Raw genomic sequence first — 23,852 nt, forward strand, 5'->3', positions numbered from 1 at the left:
CTAAGTGTGGGGGACATGCAGCACCAGTTTCTAACTCATGGTCTCAAACAAGCTAGGCTCATCCCTCTTGGACCACATTTCTGTCCTTCCTTGCAGTACATTTTTCACTTTCATATGACTTGCTGACATTATCTTTTTTATTTTATAGAACTAAGTGGAAGAAAAGATCTAATTTTCAGAAGTTAGATTTGGTTAATATCGATGAAAATATTCTTCCCCCAGTTGAGAAATCATGCTCTCCAAGGCACTGTAGGAAACGCCAACCCTCACAGAAGCACAACCCCAGCAGTGCTGAGTGAACAAATGCATAATGCATAAAGGAATGGATGCTGGAAAAAACAAAGCAGTAAGCAAAAGCACGGGACACTTCTCTTTAATTTAATAAGGCAAGATCATTCAACTGAAAACAAAAATCAAAACTTACTGGTGTGTTCTAATTTCACTGTAGGTTTTGTCTTAGAGATATGAAAAATCTGCATTAAAACTGTTGATTTTCAAACAGAGGAAAGCAAACATCAAGTAGTTTCAGAGATCATAATAGATGCTGTGCAAAAGAAATTATTCCTTTTCCTGCCACCAACACAAAACAGCTGGACAGACTATAAAAAACCAGGAAGGGGTTCTAACTCCAATAGTCCTGCTCAGCAACACTCCAAATCTACTATCAGCAATGGTATTTCAGTCCCTGGGGGTCACCTGAATGGATATTCCTCTTTGCCCTTTGCTCTTTTCTTTTCCTTTGGTATGAATTGGTTTGTAGAAAAACATTTGGGAAACATTATTTTAGAAAAAAAAGAACAAAGCAATGTTTATTTTTTTTGCTATAATATTTTGGCTCTTAAAGATATGAGTTTTTATTATAAAATTTTATTTACCTATTTATGTCTTTAATTTATTATAAAGAAAGTTTTTTTTACTATAAAGATATTTCAGATTTTCCCTAACAACAAAAAATTATATCAAACTAGACAAATGACAAGAAGTTGTACTTGTGGTGGGATGTCACATGAACTATCTCGGAGTATAGCATGATGGGTACAAAACACTGGCCAAGAAGGTCTTGGTTTGCACAACATTTGTCAGAGAATATCAAGAAAATACTTTTTCTTTTTACATTAATGAGTCATAATGATAACTTCAATCTTCATAGCATAAATTCCATGAACTAAAAATGGAAAGCAATTAGCTTCTTTCCATATTAAATACCTAAGCTTATAGTCACCTCTTCTCCAAAACTAGCAACTCTTGCCATTATATTGAGTGTCCATGCAGAAAAATGCTAGTGAGAGGAAGCATATTTATCTATATTTAAGACCACTTCTAAATAAACAGGACTAAATTAGTAAGGAAGAAGTTACTCAGTAGAATAAACTGCTGTGATAATATAGAGTGAAATCCAGCCATTTTATAATATAGGCAGAAAGTTAAACACAGAGGCACCACTTAACAGACTAATAGCCTCTCATAGAGAAATAAAAGTATATGGCCATAATAATAAATATTCATAGGATATAAATATCAATAGATATAGGTGAAAACAACTCATATCCCTCTTATTTTCATGAATAAATAAAAGTAGTATAGTCCTACATTTAAAATAGCACTTGTTTATAGAATGAAATGATATATAAATTGGCACATATTACATCAAAGATGGACTTTGAAAACATATGCTGAGTAAAAGTCATTCATGAAAGGCCACTTATCACATGTTCTTCTACTGATATAAAAGTATTTAGAATGGGAAAATTGTAGACAAAAACATATATTAGTAGCTGCTAGTAACTGAGAATTGTGGTGAATGATTAAAGAACTGAAGTATGACAAGATACACCTGTTATACATCTAGGCTACTAATATGTTTTACAGTTGATTGCGAGTGGTAGTTACAACCACTTGTGTGAATATCATAAAAAATCAATTTATTTGTGCACACAAAATGAATAGCATAGTTTGTGAATTATATTTCAATAAAGCTCGTTTCGAAAAGCAAGAATCCTCTTTATGTATAGACTTATTACTGTTTGAAAAAGCGGTGAATAAATAGAACCTATGAATATCTAAGGGGTGAATATATATAATGTAATTTTTCATTGTTAACATTTATATAAACACACTAAGAAACAGACAAAGAAAAAATGAGATTGAATTTAAATTATCAACAAAATATAGTTGTAATTTCAAACACAACACCTAAGACCTCTTTACTGAATCTACAGAGCATACTATCATCATTGTATATAAAGTTACTAAGTTCCATATTAGTTGACATTTTATATTATTTACTAGTTTCCGTATTTTAAAAACTGATCCAGAACATTCTATACCTTTTTGGGGGTATTTATACAAAAAAATAAAGGTAAATTAAATGCTAATAAATGAACTTCTTTATTAAAGAGGGTATAAGAAACCTGTACAAAATGTAAATAATGAATATCCTTCATTTTTATTTATTTATTAATTTATTTTTAGATTTTGGGTCACATCTGGTGATGCTCAGGGGTTACTCCTGGTTATTGCTCAGAAAATCGTCCCTGGCTTGGGGGACCATAACGGGATGCCCAGGAGATCGAAACCGCAGTCCATCCTAGGTTAGCCACGTGCAAGGCAAATACCCTACAACTTGTGCCACTGCTCCAGCCCCTCTTTTAGATTTTGACAATTTCCCAGAGTTTAATTATAATCATGGAGAATAGTACATTTTTCTGAGAAAATTAATTTAAAAAATCACAGGATTTCCTATTCTTTACCATAGAACTACTAAAGAAGTACAATAAGGTTCTTTCAAAAGAAAATTCAGGACAAAATTCCCAATGATTTATTCTACATAAGCTCTGGGAACTTGAGAAAGTTGAGTTCATTATGCATTTTTTCAAAATGCTGAGGAGAATTTTGTGACCTTTTAGCCTCAAAGTAGGAGTTTCAGAGTAAAAAGGATGAAGGAATTTCAGTTTCAATTGTGATAAATATCAACTGCCAAGGACCCAGTTAGACGACTTGAATTCCAAGAAGGGAAAATCGTCATCAAAAGTAATGGAAAGCATCAGAGGAGTAGTAAACTTGGCAAAATTTAATTGCATGAAGTTCTGATGGTGCAAAGAGATATTATTACTCAGTCTTTAGAGAAACACAGGGCTATGTTCAGATGCACTGACATTTTTTCCCCCCACTCTGTAGCTCATTCTAAAGTTGTTTTGAGTGGATCATCTAGGAGCAACTGTCATCTCTGTTTAAACATATCTGGCTAGAGTACAATTTGTTATTCATTGTGGTGAGGAATGGTAGATACAGAGCTATTCATATCTCCACACATAATAGTTAGATTGTCAAAAGAATTAAGAGTGCAGTATGATACATTTTTTCTCACTCAATATTTTAAGATGCTTATATTTGATCAGAGTCAGTGTTATACTTTTTGCTACCTGTTGATCCAGTTGATCCAGAATTAGTTGAGAACTTGGACAATGTGCACAGGATAGTGGACTAGGGCAATGATATTGATGGTTAAAAACAGGCCAAAATTTTATTTCTTGTTTATGATTGATAGAAGTCATTTGTAAAGAACTTAAGGGTAGTCAGTGAAGAAAATATTAAAATTATGTATTGGGAGTCTTCCCAGTCAGAAATTCTATTTTGGTGGGGAGCAGATGGGCAAGGGTGGGTCTTGGGGCCAAATTTGGTTGTACTGGACTATTCCAGTTTCTTTGTTTACCAGTGGCTCCTGGGGGTGTTTGAGGTAACAGATGTGGTGTTCAGGGATTTAAATCAGGGTCAGTCACATGAAAGGCAAGCACCTTACCTACAGTACAGTTTTGCTTGCCCCAAAATTTACTGAGAAGAAAAGCAGACATTTTTGGGACTGGAGAAACAGCATAGAGGCAAGGCATTTTCCTTGCATGCAGCCAACTCAGTTATTGATCATTGGCATTCTTTACGGTCCCCTAAGCACTACAGAAGTTATCCTGAATATAGAACCAAGAGTAACCACTAAGCATGGCTTGGTATGAGCTCCCAAAATCAAAATAAACAAAACAAAAAGAAAAACAAAGATTGTAACCTAAATTTTTAAAAAAATAATCATGGGGATAAATAATTCTTAATGACTTTTGGAAATTATTTTTTTGTTTAGATGAGGCATGTAAAAAGAAAATAATTTTAAGCCCAATCCAAAATTATTTTTTAAAGTTCTTTTAGTGTAGGCAAATTCCATACTAAAGTGATGCTTGAACTTTGTACAAAGAAAGATTTGCAGCTACAAAACATCCTGAGGTGCACTTATACTCCTTAAATCCTTTATTCTATTTATTCCCTAGGAGAAGTTCACTGGCTCTGACCTTAGCCCCCCCCAAAGAAACAAGCTAACATGGATGTAGGATGTCATAATTCACTTGGAAAGTCTAGCACTAAGGCTTGAGTAATTGAGGAAATTTCATGTTTCAGAATTTCAATTTTTTACTGGCAGCTTGAAAGTTGAGAACCATACAATAACAAGATCTAAGGGTAATTTCCTTCATATTTTTTTAACCAAAATGGTAGAATAAAATTTTATACCTTCATATCTGCCTCATAATATGTTCCTACCTATAAATCCTCTTTAATTTTTTTTTGTTGTTTTTGGGTCACAACCTGGCAGTGTTTCAGGGGTTACTCCTGGTTCTATGCTCAGAAAATATCGCCCCTAGCAGGGCTGGGGGGACCATATGGGATGCTGGGATTTGAACCACTGACCTTCTGCATGCAAGCAAACACCTTACCTCCATGCTATTTCTCTGGCCCCTCCTCTTTAATTTTTGCCTCACTATCTTTTACTATCCTAATACTTAGCTTACTCAACCACCCCAACTAAAATGCATCTTCAATATTCACTCATACACAAACACAGGTACATGTGACATGAACATACAAATATACATACACTTCTTCACTGGACTTACTCAAATTAGAATACTTTTAACTCAATTATTTTGCCTCAGTTATAAAGGTTATAATAGGGAGACATGATTGCTCCTCCCAAAGAGATAAACATTTATTCTCAATATAAAAACTACCTTATATGAAAACTATTCTAAAGTATAATAGTACTTCTTTACTATAGGGTTTTCTATAAAAGCAAACCTTACATCTCTGTTATTCTGGGAAATCATTGTACGCTGCTACTAAACCAGAAAATTATCCTGTATAGTAAGATCTGAACCTGAGGCTGGGGTGGGGCGGGGATTAAAAAAAAAAGATCTGAAGCTAAAGTAACTTTATAACTATTACAATAATTAGAGAATTATACATACATACATATATACATATATATTTGGGGGGGGGGAATGTCAAATCTGGCAGTGTTCAGGTGTCTCTTCTGGCTCTGCTCTCAGAAATTGCTCCTGGCAGGCACGGGGGACCAATATGGGATGCCGGGATTTGAACCACTGTCTGTCCTGGATTGGCTGTGTGCAAACGCCCTAAATGCTGTGCTATCTTTCCAGCCCCCGACATACATGTATTTTAGTTTAGAAATTAGATAGCAATAAAATGATTAGTTCCAAATTCATGTAAATTTACTTACAAAGTACATAAGATTAAGCCAAGAATAAATGCATTTTTCTTTCAATTAAAATATTTATTAGGTTTTACTTAAAACTACTGTCACCAATAAAATTTTATCATCATTAACCTTGTCACCTTCTAAGAGCAAGGGTGGTGGTGTGAGGATGAGATACGGTGAAGTGGGGGCAGGAATCGCAAGCAGCACTCAGGAGGCAATGGTCCACCTTCATTCAGTAATAGTAATGAAAAGTCTGTAAATTTTATAAACAAAATATGACCATTTCTCTGACTACTGTCCAATATTAATAATCATTTTTGGAATCATCCACGAGTATGGACTAAGGATGCAGAATGATGGTTTTAACCTCATAATCATTTAATAAAGGGAGATTGAGCTCAACACGAAGCTGAACCAGAAGTTTTACTATTTCAGGTCTGCCCAGGAATTCTGATGTTCAACTGGGGCTCAGAATATGACTTATTGTGACAGTCTAATAATAACTTGATATTTCACTGGCAAGCAGAATTTTAATTGTTAATATGTGGCCAATCCTTAAAGACCGATCCTTTTTTTGCTGAACTTCAGTGGAACACGAATGTCATTTTCTTTTGGTTCTCTTTATGAATCTGGTCTTTGGCAATTCTTTGGATGAAAAGAACTCACATACATTGTTGCATTCAACAGTTATGGATTCTACATGACAAAGAAAGGAGTATAGTGGCAACTCAAGCATGGTTAGTAGTAAAATGAGTTTATTTAGAGAACTAACAAATATCCTTTATTTATTGTGGAAAGAAAAGATTATTCCCTTCTGAGTGAAACAGAGCACTTCAACTTTTTTTTTTTTGAAGTTTAATTAGGGCTATAAAAGTGAATCTCCTGGAGATTATCTGAAAAGATAGAAATGCTGACAGATCAATAAAATCATCTAAATATTATTTTTAATATAATTTTTATTTTGAACAGTGGCTTACATATTGTTGACAATAATGTTTTAGGTACATATTTACATAAAATCAGGGGGATTCCATCAACGACATGTCCTTCCCTACACCTCCGTTTTAGTCCTACCTTCCATATGATCCTCCTCCTTACCCCCGGGCTGCTAGAAAATGTGGTCCCCTCTGTACCTAGTTTACTACTTAGTAGTCTTGTACTTGTTTGGTCTTGGTGTCTCCCTTATTTTCCCCCTCTAACTTGGGGAGGGCAGGACTCAATTATTTCAAGTTATGTGGTTTTGGTTTGAAGAAGAGAAAAGTAATAAACTGGGGTAAAAGTCTAAATATACTGAAAATGGGTAGAATCCCTTCTAGGAGGCTCTCATCATCGGTTTGAGAGATGAAGGAGAAAAATAAGGTGAAACACCCAACAGTACAAAAAGATTTTTATGAGTTATTTTTGTTTACAACTCAGTTCTTTGCACATATTGCTGTTTCTATAAATTAATGTTCCTATAAATTAATGTCTACCCTTTCTATATTTTTATGTTTGAAAAATTAAGAGCTCAATTCATCTAAATTAAAAAAGGACATCTGTGGGTTTTAAGGTTTTATTTGAATAAAAAAATTTGAATATTTAACTTGGGCAGACACAACAAGGAAGTGATTTAATAAACAATTTACTTAGAACAAAAATATCCCTCTAGCTCAGGGAAAATATTTGTGGTCTAACAAAAATCAAATTATCCTAGATTTATTTTGTATTACCTTACCTATAATTCAAGTACGAGATTTTTAAATTTTATTCTGTCTGCCACTGAATTTCTGAAGTCAACTAAAAAATAAAACATTTAAACTATGGATACAGGTTTCTTATCATGAAAGAAAAAAATTCCAGGAATATAGTGGTAGGTTAAAACTTGAAACCTATTGCCCAATTGTAATATGTTAGGAAACCAGTTAGACTATAAATTTTTATTGAGGTAAGGTTATGTACTTCATCTTTGTCTCTAACAGCCAGCAGGGTGTCTGGGGAAGAAATGCTTTTAAAAACATTATTGCCAAATGAAGCAATGAAAATGCATTTTACCTTTGCAAAAAGTAAAAGAGCTACCAGTCACTTTTCCCCCCTTCTTTTAAAAATTGTGTATGTGTGTTTGTGTGTGTGTCTCTGTGTGTGTCTGTGGTGGGTGCACATTGGTAATCAAACTCTGGGCTTCACAACTACTGAGCTACAATCCTGTACTCAGGATTTTATATATTTATCCTAATTCAAATTATCTACTAATTAGCATTCCAAAATATTTAAGTATAGTAGTACAGTGGCAAAGCTAAAGCTATATTAATATTAGGACAAGTTTACACTAAAAGCAGAATGCTACCCTCCATACTTTGGAAACCAGTGTTGGCATGAATGTGAGGGAAAAGTTACCCTCATCCATTGCTGATGGGAATGTCCACTGGTCCAGCCTTTTTGGAAAACAATATAAAAAAATAAAATAAAATAACTAGAAATTGAGTATCAATCTGGCCCAACAGTTCCACTTCTTGGCATTCACACCAAGGGCCAACAACTCTACTCAGGAAGATATCTGCACTCCCTATGTTCACGGTAGGACTATTCACAATAGCCAAAATCTGGAAACAAACCGTGTCCAAGAGCAGATGACGGTGCAGTGGTCCTCAAACTATGGCCCGTGGGTCACATATTGTATTTGTATCTGTTTTGTTTCTTCATTGCAAAATAAGATATATGCAGTGTGCATAAGAATTTGTTCATATGTTTTGTTTTTACTATAGTCAGACCCTCCAATGGTCTGAGGGACAGTGAACTGGCCCCCTGTTTAAAAAGTTTGAGGACCCCTGGAATGATGATAACTCATGGTGCCTTAATAAGTTTTATTTAAATACATTATGATATAAATATACACAATGGAATAATATTTATAATAAAAGAGGCAATCAGGGAATTTGCTGATACATGGATGGATCTAGAAGTATTATGCTGAATGAAGCTAGTCAGAAGAAGAGGGACAGATACATATTGATCATTCTCATATCTGAGATAGTAAAAAGAAAAACAGCAAAGAAAACCATGGTAGGGTAATAAAAATATGTCAAAAGGTAACAAAGACTAAGTAAGACAGGTCTTCCATAGGAAGCTTACATGGGGTTTAGAAAAAATGAACCAGGGGATTTGGAGGGTGGGGCATGTGCACTGAGACAAAGGTGGAAGTAAACAGACACTGGTGGAGCATGTGGAGCTGGAATGTTTTATGCATGAAACCCTTCCATTAAAGTATTGTTAATAGTTTTGCAAACCAATGTGCTTAAAAGAAAATTTTAAATAAATAAATGTTTAAAACTAATGAAAAAGAAAAAGGTTTTAAATAAAGTATTATGATTCCTACCAAAAAAACCCCACCCTTTCCCCCCACCCAACCCCACCCACAGAATACCCACATCAGTTAGGGCTCTGGGGCAATCATGAACCTTTGATAAGCCTTCCAGCTCTGGAATTGGCCTGAGGCGGTTTCTGTGATAGCCATTAAGATGCTTACACAGAAACAGGAGTGACCTGAAAGGGGGAGAAGGACCCTCATGCAGATCTCTTAGTTGCTCAACCTCTCCAACAGTCACAGGTCAGCATGAATTTCTGTATATCCCTTTGATACTATTTGATGGTTCTTGTAAAAAAATCACAATTGAAATTGAGATTCTGTGGCTTACAATGATATTAATAATGATTTTTCAAGCACATAATTCCAACACCATACCCTTCACCAATGTATCACACCCTCTCCCAAGCAGTCCAGATCCTTCCCTCCCACTAACCAATTCAAGTATATGAAACAGTTCTCTCATTATGTTGCCTATGGGCCTTTGCTGCTGCCTTATATTTAAATCCTTAATATGAGAAAGACCATTCTGTATCTATTCCTTTCTTTCTGATTAACTTCTTTCAGAATGACATTCTCTAGTTCCACCATGTTGTAAGTTGCATGTTTTTGTTCTTTCTTAAAGTTCTATATTGCTCCATTGTATTTATGTACATATACATATATGTAAAATGTATATAATTCCTACACCATACCCTTCACCATTGTAACACATTCCTCTCCCAAGCAGCCAAGACACCTCCCTCCTCATTCACTGTAGCCATTCATCTGTAGATGGGCATTTAGGTTGTTTTAGTATCTATTGTACTAAGTGCAGTGATAAGGTTATATATGCACATATCCTTTTGAATGAATGACTTTATATGTTGCTGGTTGATGCCAAGAAGTAGCACCACTGGATCATATTGTTCTATTTCATTTTCCTTATTTTTTGTTTGTTTATTTGGTTGGTTTTTCATAAACCTCTATGTTGTTTTCCATAAAGATTGAGTCAGACAACATTCCCACACAGAGTGGATATGAGTTCCTTTCTCAACACACCTCTGCCAACCCTGGTTGTTTCCTTGATAGTTCTGACATGAGTTGTTCAGGAAAAGATAAAATATTGTGGAAAAGCTAAACTATGAATTCCAAAATGGAAGATATATATAAGACTATGAGAAGACTACTGAGACCAGAATTTTCAATGAAGGAGACAATCTAAGGGGTCAAAATTACAGAAAACTGACATAAACTCTCAGAGTGACAGAAAACTTCACAACTCCTTGCCATAGAGTAAATTCTGTCTCCATAGCTAGCCTTGTATAGTTGTGCTAGCAGAGTACCATATATTAAAATAAAAATTAGCATTTTAAAAAACTGATTCTAATTTCAAATATCCAACAGATGTTGAATGCTGGTGATGTAACAGCCACTACAACTGGGCAGAGGAACAAAGATGAAAAATACAGTCCAAGCAGAGAGACCAAAAAGTCAGACAACTATTGCGAGGTTTCAAGAACTATAACAGAGTACAGAACTCAGACTTAGGGAAGGCAACCAAAAGAATGTTCTAACTCTGAAAGGGGAAGTGTGAGAAGGTTTTCTAAAGTATCTTCTGGGGTAAACTTACCTAAATATAAAACAGAGCTGACATTAATCTGTATTTAGACCAGAAATGGGAAAGAGCTTATTGTTTGGAAATATATGTCTGGCATAGCCAGGCCCTGAGTTGACCCTCAGAGCAATAGTTTTCCTCAGGATCTCTGTGTATTCCTGCTGCCCTGAAACAGCTGGAGGTTTCAGGCCAAAAAACAAAACAAAACAAAAAACAATAGAAACAAGAAGAATGTATTTAAACACTTATTTTAAATTGTTCTGAGTTTTAAGTGCTCAACTGTGATTTGAAAGATTAACATAATGAATTGACAACCTACATTTACAGTTAAAAAAATCTGCTAAATTACACATAAGTTAAAATAAATTACAAACACATCAATAATGGCTAATACTCAATATAACAGGATATGTAAAGGATAGTTACACTGGATGGAGGCAAAGAAGAGTCCAGTGGTTCTGAGGGCTGCTGGTAGTGTTATTTTTTACACTAAGTGGTGACTGTAAAAACAGCTGCACTGATTATCTCTAGAATACCCTCTTCCTTTATGGGGAGGGATGTGAAGCATTAAAAAAATTTTTTTTTTGTTTTTTGGGTCACACCCGGTGGTGCTCAGGGGTTACTCCTGGCTATCTGCTCAGAAATATCTCCTGGCAGGCACGGGGAACCATATGGGACACCAGGATTCGAACCAACCACCTTTGGTCCTGGATTGGCTGCTTGCAAGGCAAACGCTGCTGTGCTATCTCTCCGGGCCCAACATTAAAAAACTTTTAAGGTTCACAATAATAACACAAACCATTCTTCACAGATGACCAATTACCAAAAAGTAGTTTCAAAATGACAGGCACACTTGTAAAGTATATATTCATTCAGCTTTTAAAAATGTTAACAGTATTCAAATATAATATTAGAGTTTACACATAAAGAATTATTTGAGGGGAAGGAGCAATCACACAGTGGGGAGGGCGCTTGCCTTTCATATGGTCGACCTGGGTTGAGCCCTTAGCCTGATACAAGTGATTCCCTAAGCTCAGAGGCCAGGAGTAATCCCCAATGCTACCAGATGTGGCTCAAAAGCAAAGCATTTTTTTTTTTTTTGTGATAGTACAGCAAGTAATACATCTAACAAAATTCTCCAGCACTCTGGGTCTCCTGGGCCTGCCAGAAGTGACCCCTGAGTGCAGTTAGGAGCATAGTGGGTATATCCCCAAAAGAAAAAAATATTACTTGGAATGACCATAGTCATTTAAACGGTAAGTAGCCACATTCTCTCCCCTTTATCTCTGGTGGACAGAATCCACCAAGAGCAGCACTTTTTTCCTCTGAGTTCCAAAGCCACTCCAGGAGTTTTTATTCCATGAAGCTTTCTCTATTTTTCCATGAATTTAAAAGAATAATCTTCCTAGTTTCAAATAACTAGAACTATTTCATATTTTTTTGGTGATTTAGATAAGAAAAGATCTTACTATGATGGAGAAATTACAGAATTCTGGGAAAAATAATAATTGCAAACTTTATGCATATAAAAAAGGCCTTTTTACAATATATGCAAAATAATAATAAAAACCATTATTAGTGCATGAATGGCAACAGTAGGAACGACATGCTTTATACAACCACAGAAATAATTCTTGATGATTTTGACTGAATTTTAACAACAGGATTCTGATCCCAGCTGGGACTCTTTTTCCCAAGCAAGAGATTCCAAGAATCTTTAGTCCAGTGCTTGCTGCCAAGGTGATGCTCTGTGGCCTCAATCACACCTGTTAACTGTAGAGCAGTTAGTTATAACAGAGCCAAGTTTTTAGATACTTGTTTTGGCAAATACTCATAATAAAATAACTGGACACGAGAGACTCTGAAAAGCTGTCTGCTCTCATGAAGCTACTGCATTCTCTACATTTTTAGCTCTTCATACTTTTATAGTTTATCCTGAAGTGACACTGTAGGCCACAAAAACAGATCATGTAGCCAGAGCTCATTTCTGACCTACTGTCTGTTTAGAAAGAAAGGGAGAAGGGGACTGGGCAAGGATGGAAGAGTGCCCTGAACAGGAAACCTCCTGGTCTAATGTCTATTAAGAAGGAAAGTTCTATATTATGGAGTCTGCTAGGATTGTAATAATCTGTAAACTATATAGCTAAGAATATACTGTGAGATTAAAAGAGGCCTGAGGTAGGGAATAGCTGGCAGTGAAAGTATAGTAACACAGAACCAGCAGATTACACCGAGGAGAAAAGTTAGAAGGAGAAAGTCTTTAAAGAGATGAACAAAGAGGTGATGCCTAAGCACTCTTCCTTTTTACTTTATGTCCTTATAAAATGAAAATTATAAGATAAACCCAAAAAAGTAAAAGTTATAAAGTTAATTCATAGTAATTAATATATATATGCTCACCCAAGGTAACATGGTATAATTTTAAAAACAAAAAAAATTATAAGAGATGTATCAGAGGATTTCTCATGAAACCAAAACGAGATCATTCTTGTCAAATGTGTAGCATAATGCCTATTCCATCATAAACTCTAAAGAAATAGTAACTGTCATTATTTTTATTTCTAATGGAGATTATAATAAAAGAATACAACAAAGTTAGGATGTCAGGACATCAATTTCAGCTACTTAATCAGCTATCTGGCTTCAAAAAAAAAAGTTAATGATGAGAGTTCAGTTGCCTGAGGCAATCCTCTACCAGGGAAGACCCTACCACTGCTCTGACATCGACCTACTCAAAAGAGACTTCCCTTAACACTGAGAAGACTTAACAACAACAATGACCTACTTACTGGACTGGGCTTTCTGTATTGCCCCTTAATTGTGAGGTGAAACTAGAGGATACTCCACACCAACCTGACTTCAATGTAGGATGTGCAGATTCCAAGATCTTTAATACAGAAACCTGATGCCAACAATAGAGACTGCATGAAAAATAAAACTGTATTGGCACTACAGACAATGTCTTGGATTGAACAAACTAGTTTGCCTGGAGCCTAGAGTTGGTCTTATGCCAGGAAACTTCAGGGGTAGGGTCTCCTTGTATTTAGACCAAGGCCTTTCCTTTCCATATCCCCCATATTTTGGTGGGCCTATGCAAACATTTGCCACTCTAGCACCATTTTTACTGTGCTCCTTTGACTCTAACCCTTAAAAAAAATCCTCTTTAACTTTTGATGTTAACTTAAACCAATATACTTGTGCATGAAAATATAAAAAATACTATACCTTCAATGTTTAAGGAGTCACATTAATTTCATGGCTTTAGATTGCTTTGTGTACCACTAAGAAATGTTATAATTTACTACAATCTGGGGACTTGTGGACAAAGTAATTGTACATGGGTTCTGCCTTATTTTTCTTAATGTTCTTTGACTGTAAGTTCAATATTTAGGCGTCATCAAAGAGATTTCTTCTGAGAACTCTGTTTATGGGCAATTGCCCTTCCACTATAACTTTTTCTTGTCCTCTTTGCATCATTGTTCTCATAATTAAAAATTAAAAAAAAACAAAGCCTTGAATTTCTTTTGGGCAGCTGCTATAGCATCAAGCTGTTACAGCCTTTTGTTGGAGACCCCAGCTCGTTTTTGAGAGATTATGACAAAAACAACATAAAATTGATGAACGTCACAAACTAAGCTTTAAAATACATGAAACCAGGGAATTGATACAGAGGTAAAACACTTGTCTTGTATGTAGCACACTCAGATTCAATCCCTTGAACCAAATATGGTTCCCTAGGTACTAACAGGAACAACCAGGGAACACAGAACCAGTAGTGAGCTCTGAGTATGGCTGGGTATAGCTCCAAACCAACCAACCAACCAAAACCAAAATTAAAACAATACAAATTCACAAATGTCTCTTACAATTTATAAGACAACTGCACATGCATATTTCCCAAATCAGTTTGACTTCATACTTTGAGTTCACACTTCATTTTTAGTTAAAAAAAAATCTTTCTCTAGCAAAACCTTTTACTATGAATGCACCGAAATCTTTTTCTTGTCTGTGACCTTACTTGACTAGAAATGTTAAAAACAGGCAAAACTTTTCCACTTCCAAAATGGGGACGGGGTGGGGAGAATTAGATTATAGGTTATTCTCTGTGGTCCCTTTCATTTCCCAGATTTTATAGCTCTACATACTGGTAAATGCCAGAGAGGAAGAAGACAGCCCAATTTACTGACCAGGAGGAATATGTCAATAGCTGAACATGTCAGGAATTAGCTGCTAAGTTAAAGAAAGGAGAGGTATGTCAAAGTCCATATTATATTTCTTGAAATATCTGTGGTTCATGGTAGAATGTTTATACCTAAATCTCAAAAACAGCAGCAACTACAAAGACCAGAAAAAAAAAGAAAAAAACTCAAACAATGTAAGATAATGAGGTAAAGAATAAATAACACATAGGGCTAAATCATGTGTGACATATGATGCTTAACTAGTGGAGGAAGAACAAATAAAAAATGAATAGCAATAACAAATGTAGGATTTAAACGAGACCATTGGGTTATTTTTTAATATAATCAGTTTCATACTTTATATAGCCATGCAACTTTAGTTTCATACCTTTATTTTAAAGACAAAATAATTGAATGCTAATTCAATTAATTATACAGCCCTAAATATAGCATTTGGCAAAAATAGTGCCCCAAATATTTTACCTATGATCATTACAGTTGTGACTAAACTGATTATCCCTAAAGACTGAAGAGTTGTGGTCCAAGTTAGCTGGTAAATGAGCTGTAAATCAGTTACCTGCTGTAATAAAACAGAGCTACAGTATCAAAAGAAATATTGACAGTACTGGTTTAAACACATGGTAGGATGCCATTAGCTAATTTATTCTAACGTCATATAAATTCCTTGTACAAAACATAATCTGCATCACATTGCAATGGAATGGAATCAGGGATGTAAGAAATTATTAACTTCTGTATCTCAGAAATACATGTATATTTTACACAGAGTAATTAAAAGCAGTTGAATTTTTAATCTTGGATGTATTTTAAATGAGAGGGAGAATTAGTACAATGGGAACACTTTGGTGTGATGCTGGAAACAATTACATACTAAAACGATACTTTATGAAACATTGATTTCTAACAAGTCACATTGGTGCCATCTACTTTACAGTTCCAAATAAATATTTTACAATCTGAAACTAAAAAGAAAAACCATGAAGTTACTTACTTAAGAGTTTTTATATGTCACAAAGTGAATTAAATATCAAATGATCCACTATTCCTGTATCCACTGATAACTCTGAAGAAATTGGTTAATATTTAAACAGTTAAGATAAGTATTAGATATAAGCAAAATGTTTTAACTGTGTGGGTTATAAAACATCAAGACCATTTCCTGTAAGCTCTGGAAGCTGCACATCAAGTATGCATATATTCCTATACTTTGCTTCTGTTTTTCTAATGTAGTATTTTCCCACATGTACAGTAGGAAAATGGAAGGGCTTAGAGTTGTCTTTCTTTATCCTTTGGTTGAAGTTCTTTGGGATGAGATGAAGTGAAAAAAATATCCTCCACATTCAAGTCAACTACTGCTGGCTTTTGTTCAGAAGGCAGCTGGCAATATGGTTAAACTGGGAAGTGTGTTAGGTAGTAGATGCCTGGCTGAAAATGGAGTTCTTCCATATATTGATTTCTCTTCTGATTTCCTTCCAACTTCTCTCCCAATACTTCTTTTTTGTTGTTGTTGTTGTTTTGTTTTTGGGCCACACCCTGTGACTATCAGGGGTTACTCCTGGCTATGTGCTCAGAAATCGCTCCTGGCTTGGGGACCACATGGGATGCCAGGGATCTAACCTAGGTCCATCCTGGATCAGCCACGTGCAAGGCAAATGCCCTAGTGCTGCGCTATCCCTCTAGTCTCAATTCCCAATTATTTTCTTAGTTTGAATAGCAGTTCAGTCTTTCATTTGATTGCTGAATATATATCCTCAACATCCATAATAGATGATTTTATCATGATTAAAAAATAATTTATTAAAATTGAAATTTTGGGTCCTCATTTCTCTCTAATCATAGCTTTTTGGGATTTCCCTATTCTCTATATGTTTGAAGTATTTCTTAGTTTAGGTCAAACAACCACAGGAACTGGGCATTAAAAATTGAAACATGTTACAGGCATGACCTCCCATTACTGATCTTTTTATGATTTCAACTAATCATGTCTTGTCCAAATTGACAAATTTTTTGCCCCTGTAGTACTCTAATCCTTTGGGAAGCCCAAAAAGATAGTTAATGTTGAGGGACTGGAATGGTAGCACAGTGATACGGTATTTGCCTTGCACTCAGCTTGAACTCAGCCTTGAGCCTAGAATTTGCGGGTTTGATCCCCAGCATCCCATATGGTCCCCAGAGCAAGAAGCAATTTCTAAGTGCAGAGCCAGGAGTAATCTCTAAACGCCACCACGTATGGCCCCCCCAAAACAAAACAACACAAAAAGAATATTTATGTTGAAGGGCTAGAGTGATAGTACAGTTGATAGGATGCTTATCGCAATAGTGACCTGTGTTCAATTCTGGTATCCCATATGGTACACTGAGCCTACCAGGACTGATATCTAAGGGCAGAGTCAGGAGTACTAAGTAATAAGCCATGAGTACTGTTGGTACCAAAAACCAAACAAGGAAAGAAAAAAGAAAAGAAGAAAAGAACAGAAAGAAAAGAAAGAAAGAAAGAAAGAAAGAAAGAAAGAAAGAAAGAAAGAAAGAAAGAAAGAAAGAAAGAAAGAAAGAAAGAAAGAAAGAAAGAAAGAAAGAAAGAAAGAAAGAAAGAAGGAAGGAAGGAAGGAAGGAAGGAAGGAAGGAAGGAAGGAAGGAAGGAAGGAAGGAAGGAAGAAGGAAGGAAGGAAGGAAGGAAGAAAGAAAGAAAGAAAGAAAGGAAGGAAGGAAGGAAGGAAGAAAAGAAGGAAGGAAGGAAGGAAGAAAGGAAGGAAGGAAGGAAGAAGGAGGGGAAGGGGAGGGGAGGGAGAGAAGAGAGAGGAAGGAAGGTAGGAAGAAAGGAGAAAAGGAAGGAAGGAAGAAAGAAAGGAAGGAGAGTAAGAAGAAAGGAAGAAGGGAAAGAAGGAGGGTAGGAAGGAAGAAGGAAAGGAAAGAAGGAAGCAGGGAAAGAAGAAGGGAGGGAAGGGCTGGAAGAAAGAAAATAGAAAGAAAAAATATTTATGTTGAATGGTAGTGAAGATTGTTTCCTATTCTTCATAAACATAGTTGATAATCCCCACCACCACCTCTATTCTTTTTACATTTATTCAGGTTTTAGCAGTTCTATCTTCTAGATTTCTTTCACAAAGAAAAGATAAAAACTCCTTGACACTTTATCAGCATTATTCCTTTTCAGATTCATCCTAAATTTATTTTTTTCAATTTCAGTGCGGTTGTGAGTCACCACCACTATAACCATGATTGTTTTTGTTATTATTTCTTCTAATTAAATAAATAAATTACCTGATTAAAATGGCTTAAAGAAACTAATAAAAGTATAGTATTTACCTCTGGTGAAAGGTAAATTTTAGCCACGTAGGGGGCCACAACCATGCTTGATACCCAGATCAGTGAGAAAGAGCAGAGTGTAGGTAGGACTAGGAGCTGTTATCCACATACCCAGGTCAATCTTAGTAATGTGAAGCCTAGGGAATTCAGTGACACAGAAGAGATAACAGTGCAGGGTCAACAGCACATGGGACCTTGATTCACTAGAGACACCATAAAAAAGTGGGAGTGGACTGTTGTTTGCCTTTTGAGAGACCCTCAACTCAAGGACATTTCCTGACCCATGATTGCTAGGAACTGTTTTTTAGACTCTACAAGACCACATCATAGGCTGAAGCTGTGCTCCAGATTGAATTCCTCACCCCCAGACTATTTCAAAAGACTTAAAGAGGATATGTATGTATTTCCTTCATAGCTATAGTATAAATCTTAGTATGTATTTCCCTATATAGATGTAGTTTCCTCTATCCCTTTTTTGGATTTGTTTAGTAGAAATTCTAGTAGGTAAGTTTCTCTTGGGTTCTGAGTTCATGTCAGAAACAAGTTATAGAAATTGTTTAGGGGCCGGGCGGTGGCGCTAGAGGTAAGGTGCCTGCCTTGCCTGCGCTAGCCTAGGACGGACCGCGGTTCGATCCCCAGGAGCGACTTCTGAACGCATAGCCAGGAGTAACCCCTGAGCATCACAGGGTGTGGCCCCCCCAAAAAAAAACAAACAAGAAAAAAAGAAATTGTTTAGCATGTTATTTTTACCCCCATATGCACCAGTAATATTCTATGACAATGTTCTTTTTTTGCATAAGCACATTAAATTGGGAAAATCTTACATATAGAAAGAAATTCTTATCTAATAGGGATAGAAACTCATACATTTTATATTGCAGGGGGGGTGGTTTTCACCCTGAACATTTGTCATAGAGACTTGCTTGACTTAGGCCTCAGTTAATGGAACATCGCTACCTGATACCCTGACTCTGACATAGTATACGTGCAAAAATCAAGATTTCTATTACAGAAGCCTGACAACCGTGATTGAGAAGTTTTTCTGGCACCATGAAGAAATACTTTGGCATTAGACAACTTAGTATACCCAGAGCCTGTAGTAGGTCTTATGGCAGGAAGTTTCAAGGGTAGGGACACCCTGATCTTTAGGCCAAAGGTTTCTCCTATCTATTTTTTCCCAACCTTTTTTATGCCTATGCAAAAAAACAAAAACAAAAACAAACTTCCACCCCTTCCCCTTTTAATTTTTTTCTTTATCTTTTTTTAGATAGGAGCTCCCAACTTTCTCATAGGAACTTAAGACATGAATTACTTTGTTTTAACCTCATATTTCTGCATTTTTTTTTATAAAATTAAGAAAGGAAATGGAAATTAAAAGGAAAAAAAATTAAAAAAGAAAAAAGAAAGGATGGGACCCAGGCACCAAGTGGTCTCAAGTGCATTGGTGAAAGAAAAATAAGATAGAACTAAATATCCTAGCCTAAGTGAACAACAATAGAATTAATAGACCCAAACTATAACAATCTGAACTTAAAATATGTTTGTTATACTGTCAAGCCAGAGGGCAAAGGGTGGTGGTATAGGATGTAATTTGTGAACATTGGTGGAGGAAGGTTGACACTGATGGTAAGAATGACCCTGATTAACTATATATCTGAAATCCAACTCTGAAGAACTTTGTATATCACAATGGTTTAAATAAAATAAAATTTTAAAAAGTGAGAGGAGAACCTCACTATGAAGCATGTAGACATAAGAAACACTATCTTCCTGGAGAATTCACGACCAATGCAACATTTCTTTATTCCTGACATGCCAGATATAAAGATATACTTGAAGACAGGGACATGAACAATGTTGGTACATACTTAATGTCATGGTTTTCTGCTAAAACAAATGTACCCTATGTAAAAAAAAATGCTAGGGCCTGAGAGATAATACAGTGAATAGGACACTAGCCTTGTATGAGACTTATCCTGGTTTTATCCCTGTAACCCTACATGGTTCAATGGGCACTGCCAAGACCTAGCACAGAGCCAGGATTAACCCCTGAACATCACCAGGTATGACCACTGCCAAAAATAAAAATTATGCTAAAATAATGAATGGATCTTAATTGTATAACTCTCCCATCTTTCAGTAATAAAGGTTTCATGACTTTAAAGTCTTTCTGAGCTGAAGCATTCTAAACGGTGCCTTACAAACTTCCCAGTGAGTTTAGTTACTAGCAAATTTACTAGCAAGTCTACATAGGAATATAAAACCCATAAATTACTTTCAGCAATAGGTTAACACTACAAAACACGTAGAATGATAAGGAACCATAAGATCTGGAAGATAGTATGCTCATGACCAAGACAGATCTCAGATTTTTATTTTGGGATCACACCCAGTAGTGCTAAGAACTTACTTCTGGTCTTGTGTTCAGGGATTACTTCTGGCAAGGCTTAGGGGACCATTTGTGGGTGCTGGCATCAAACCCAGGTCAGCCTCATGTAAGGCAAGAACTCTACTTGTTGTACTATGTCTCTAACCTCTTACATTAAAAATTTCACCTAAAAGTATATCTCTAGGAACCAGAGAGATAATACAATGAGTAGGGTGCTTGTTTTATATTGGGAAGACCCAGTTTTAACCCCAAACATCCTATATGGTCCCCAGAACAAACCAGGATAAATTTTTGCATGCATAGCCAGGAGTAATCCCTAAGCATTCACCGCTAGGTGTGACCCTAACACAAAACAAAACAAAACAAAATTTGTCTATCTCTTAGTCAATTATGTAATTCATGTGATAGAAACTTAGGGAATAGGACCAAAAACTCTAAACAAGTCTCAAAAGATGTTACTTTGCAAAGTCACAGTGGATGTTAGGAAAACAGAAAGTATGTAATTTCCATTTGCTTCACCTTTTCAAAATATCCTGAGATAAAAGACAGAGGAAAAAAAAAATCTGTATCTTTTCCAAAGCTGACTTATAATGTATGGGCCTTCATATAAAGTGTGAAACACAATAATTATTTCTACTTGCAAGTTTTACAGAACTTGCAAAGAATAGAGAAAAACATATTAACATAATTATAAAAAGAATTATCAAAAATTGAAAAATACTGGCCTTTGCTCTTCATTTTTCTCAAACAGTGAAAACTTGGCCTTATTCACTACAGATAAATAATATACCAGAACTGAGGCTTCAAGTACAAGTCTCTGCCATTATTTTTCATCACCCAAATTCAGGCTCTGATTTTAGATGATCAAATCTTCAGACACATTCAAATTTATTTTTTCAACCACCAATATCTAATAAAATGATTTTGTGTATTTTCATATAGTCACAAGATTCACAGTTTTTAAAATGGTAATTTTATAGACAACAGGAGGTGGCAGTATGGTGAGGTAAATGTTTGTGAAGCAGACAGATGAATTCTATTCCTAACCATTCTGGGCAGCTAAGTAACTTTGGCCAAATTCTTGCATCCCTAGTCTCATCTCCTCATCTGTAAATTTTAGGTTAATAACTCCTTCCTTTCAATAAAAACTAAATGCAACAGTCTATGTAAAATTTTTGCAACATTCTCATTCAAAAAAGATTTAATTAGGGGGCCAGAGAGGTGGCGCAAGCAGTTTGCCTTGCAAGCGATAACCAAGAACAGATCGCAGTTCAATCATCAGTGTCCCATATGGTCCCCCAAGCCAGGGGAAATTCTTGAGTGCATAGCCAGGAGAAATTTCTGAGTGCATAGCCAGGAGTAACCCCTGAGCGTCACCGGGAGTTCCCTCCCCTAAGAAAAGATTAAATTAAAGTTAAAAGAATTATAATTAGACAAGCAGAATTCTAATATGTGAAATAAAGAAACAAAACACAGGATTATTTTCAACTACTCAAAATATATATCTTTTAAAAATATCACTGTTTGGGGCCGAAAAGATAGCATGGAGGTAAGGCATTTGCCTTGCATGCAGAAGGTCAGTGGTTCAAATCCCAGCATCCCACATGGTCCCCGAGCCTGCCAGGAGCAATTTCTGAGCACAGATCCAGGAGTAACCCCTGAGTGCTGCTGGGTGTGACCCAAAATCAAAAAAAAAAATCATTGTTGGGGTCCGAGAGATAGTACAATAGTACAATAGTAAGGTGTTTGCATTGCATGCCGCCAATCAGGGACAGACCCAGGATTTGATTCCCAGTATCCTATATAGTCCCCCAAGCCTGCCAGCAGTGATTTCCGAGTGCAGAGCCAGAAGTAACCCCTGAACCCCACCGGGTGTGGCCCAAAAAACAAACCAAAACAAAAAAAAAATAAAAATAAATAAAAACAACACTGTTGAGGATGGCATAGTGGGAAATAGAAAATTTTTTATCACCTAAATATTAGTCAATGATGTCACATTGTTGGCATCCTCAATTATAAAACTAGTCCTTTTAGGTTTAAACAAGACTTCACCACTGTGATTAAGAAAAAAATAAGAATTGTCAGTCTGCCTGAATTTTTACAGCTTTAGCCAGAGAAAGTTCATAGGAATTCAATAAGTTAGGGACCTGAACTCAGAAATTCAGATTATATCTTCTCACTATAAAAGTTTTTAGTCACCATATTTTGGATATTGAGCAAGTTATTTATCAGATAGCTAGAAAATCACACACACACAAAGGTGAGCTTTCTAATGAACAGAATAGAAATACTTTTAATATATTAACGTTGTAGCATAATAGTTGCTTATTGAAAAAATAATAAAAATAAACAGTGATGAATAGAATGTTTTTCCTACCTTCATTCTGCCTTTTTATCTCTAAAAGGCAATCACTTCACAGAGCTGTCTAAACTTACCCTATTATCATTACAATTTTTACAAATTCAAATGTTTCAAAATTTAATTTATAAAAACATTATGACCTAATTTTAGATAGCAGCATCTTCTTTCTTCCAGATTTTATAATGAAAGCAAGGATAAGCCAAATAAAAAATGTCTAACAACACAACAGAACAAAGTTCACATTTAGCAATCAAAGTCCCTTTATATTTATACTTTTTATACAAATTAAACTCAATTGCATTAGACTTAGATTGATGAGAAGCATTCCTAGGACATCTTTGTAAATAATTAAATGCTATCCTATATTATTTTTATAATATAATTGCTGATTATGAATTTAAGATACACAGGGGACCAGAGCTATAGCAAAGCGGGTAAGGCGTTTGTCTTGCAAGCAGTCAACCTGGATTAGTTTCCTGAAATCCTACATGGCTCCCTGAGCTTGCCAGGACTGATTCCTGAGTGCAGAGACAGAACTAACCCCTGAGCACCTCCAGTGTGACCCAAAATAAAAAAAACAATTAAGGTACACAATATTAAACTGCTTATGAAAACATAGCTACCCATTTATTTCTTATGTAGAATTTAAAGACAGAGTATTATTACTGAAATTACTCATAAAAAAGAAATGATACCCAATAAATATTTGCTTATTTTTTCACTCTAAAGAACTTTTTTCAATGTATGAATGTATGCATGTATGCATCCATGATCCATGCATCCATGCATGTATCCATGTAACATGTATCCATGTAACATATAGGTGTTTTTATATGATGGCGATTAATAAATGTTAGAACTTGGATCACTTAGTGAATAAATAAATCTTGTATAAAAATCCTATTATATGTACTAAATATTGTGACACCTATGTAAATATCACTGAAGCAATAAAACAGATTAATTTGAATATTACTTTATTTTAAAATTTATAAAAACTTAACACTTATTTGTCTTTTGAATAGGTGAGTTACAAGGAAGAGTATATAACATGTGGAGCTTAGCATAAAACCTTAGTTATAAAGTATCTTGGGGATTTAATCAGGCCTGAAAACAAGCA

This window comes from Suncus etruscus, chromosome 2 (genome assembly GCF_024139225.1).
Source record: "Suncus etruscus isolate mSunEtr1 chromosome 2, mSunEtr1.pri.cur, whole genome shotgun sequence".
In the NCBI taxonomy this organism is placed as follows: domain Eukaryota; kingdom Metazoa; phylum Chordata; class Mammalia; order Eulipotyphla; family Soricidae; genus Suncus; species Suncus etruscus.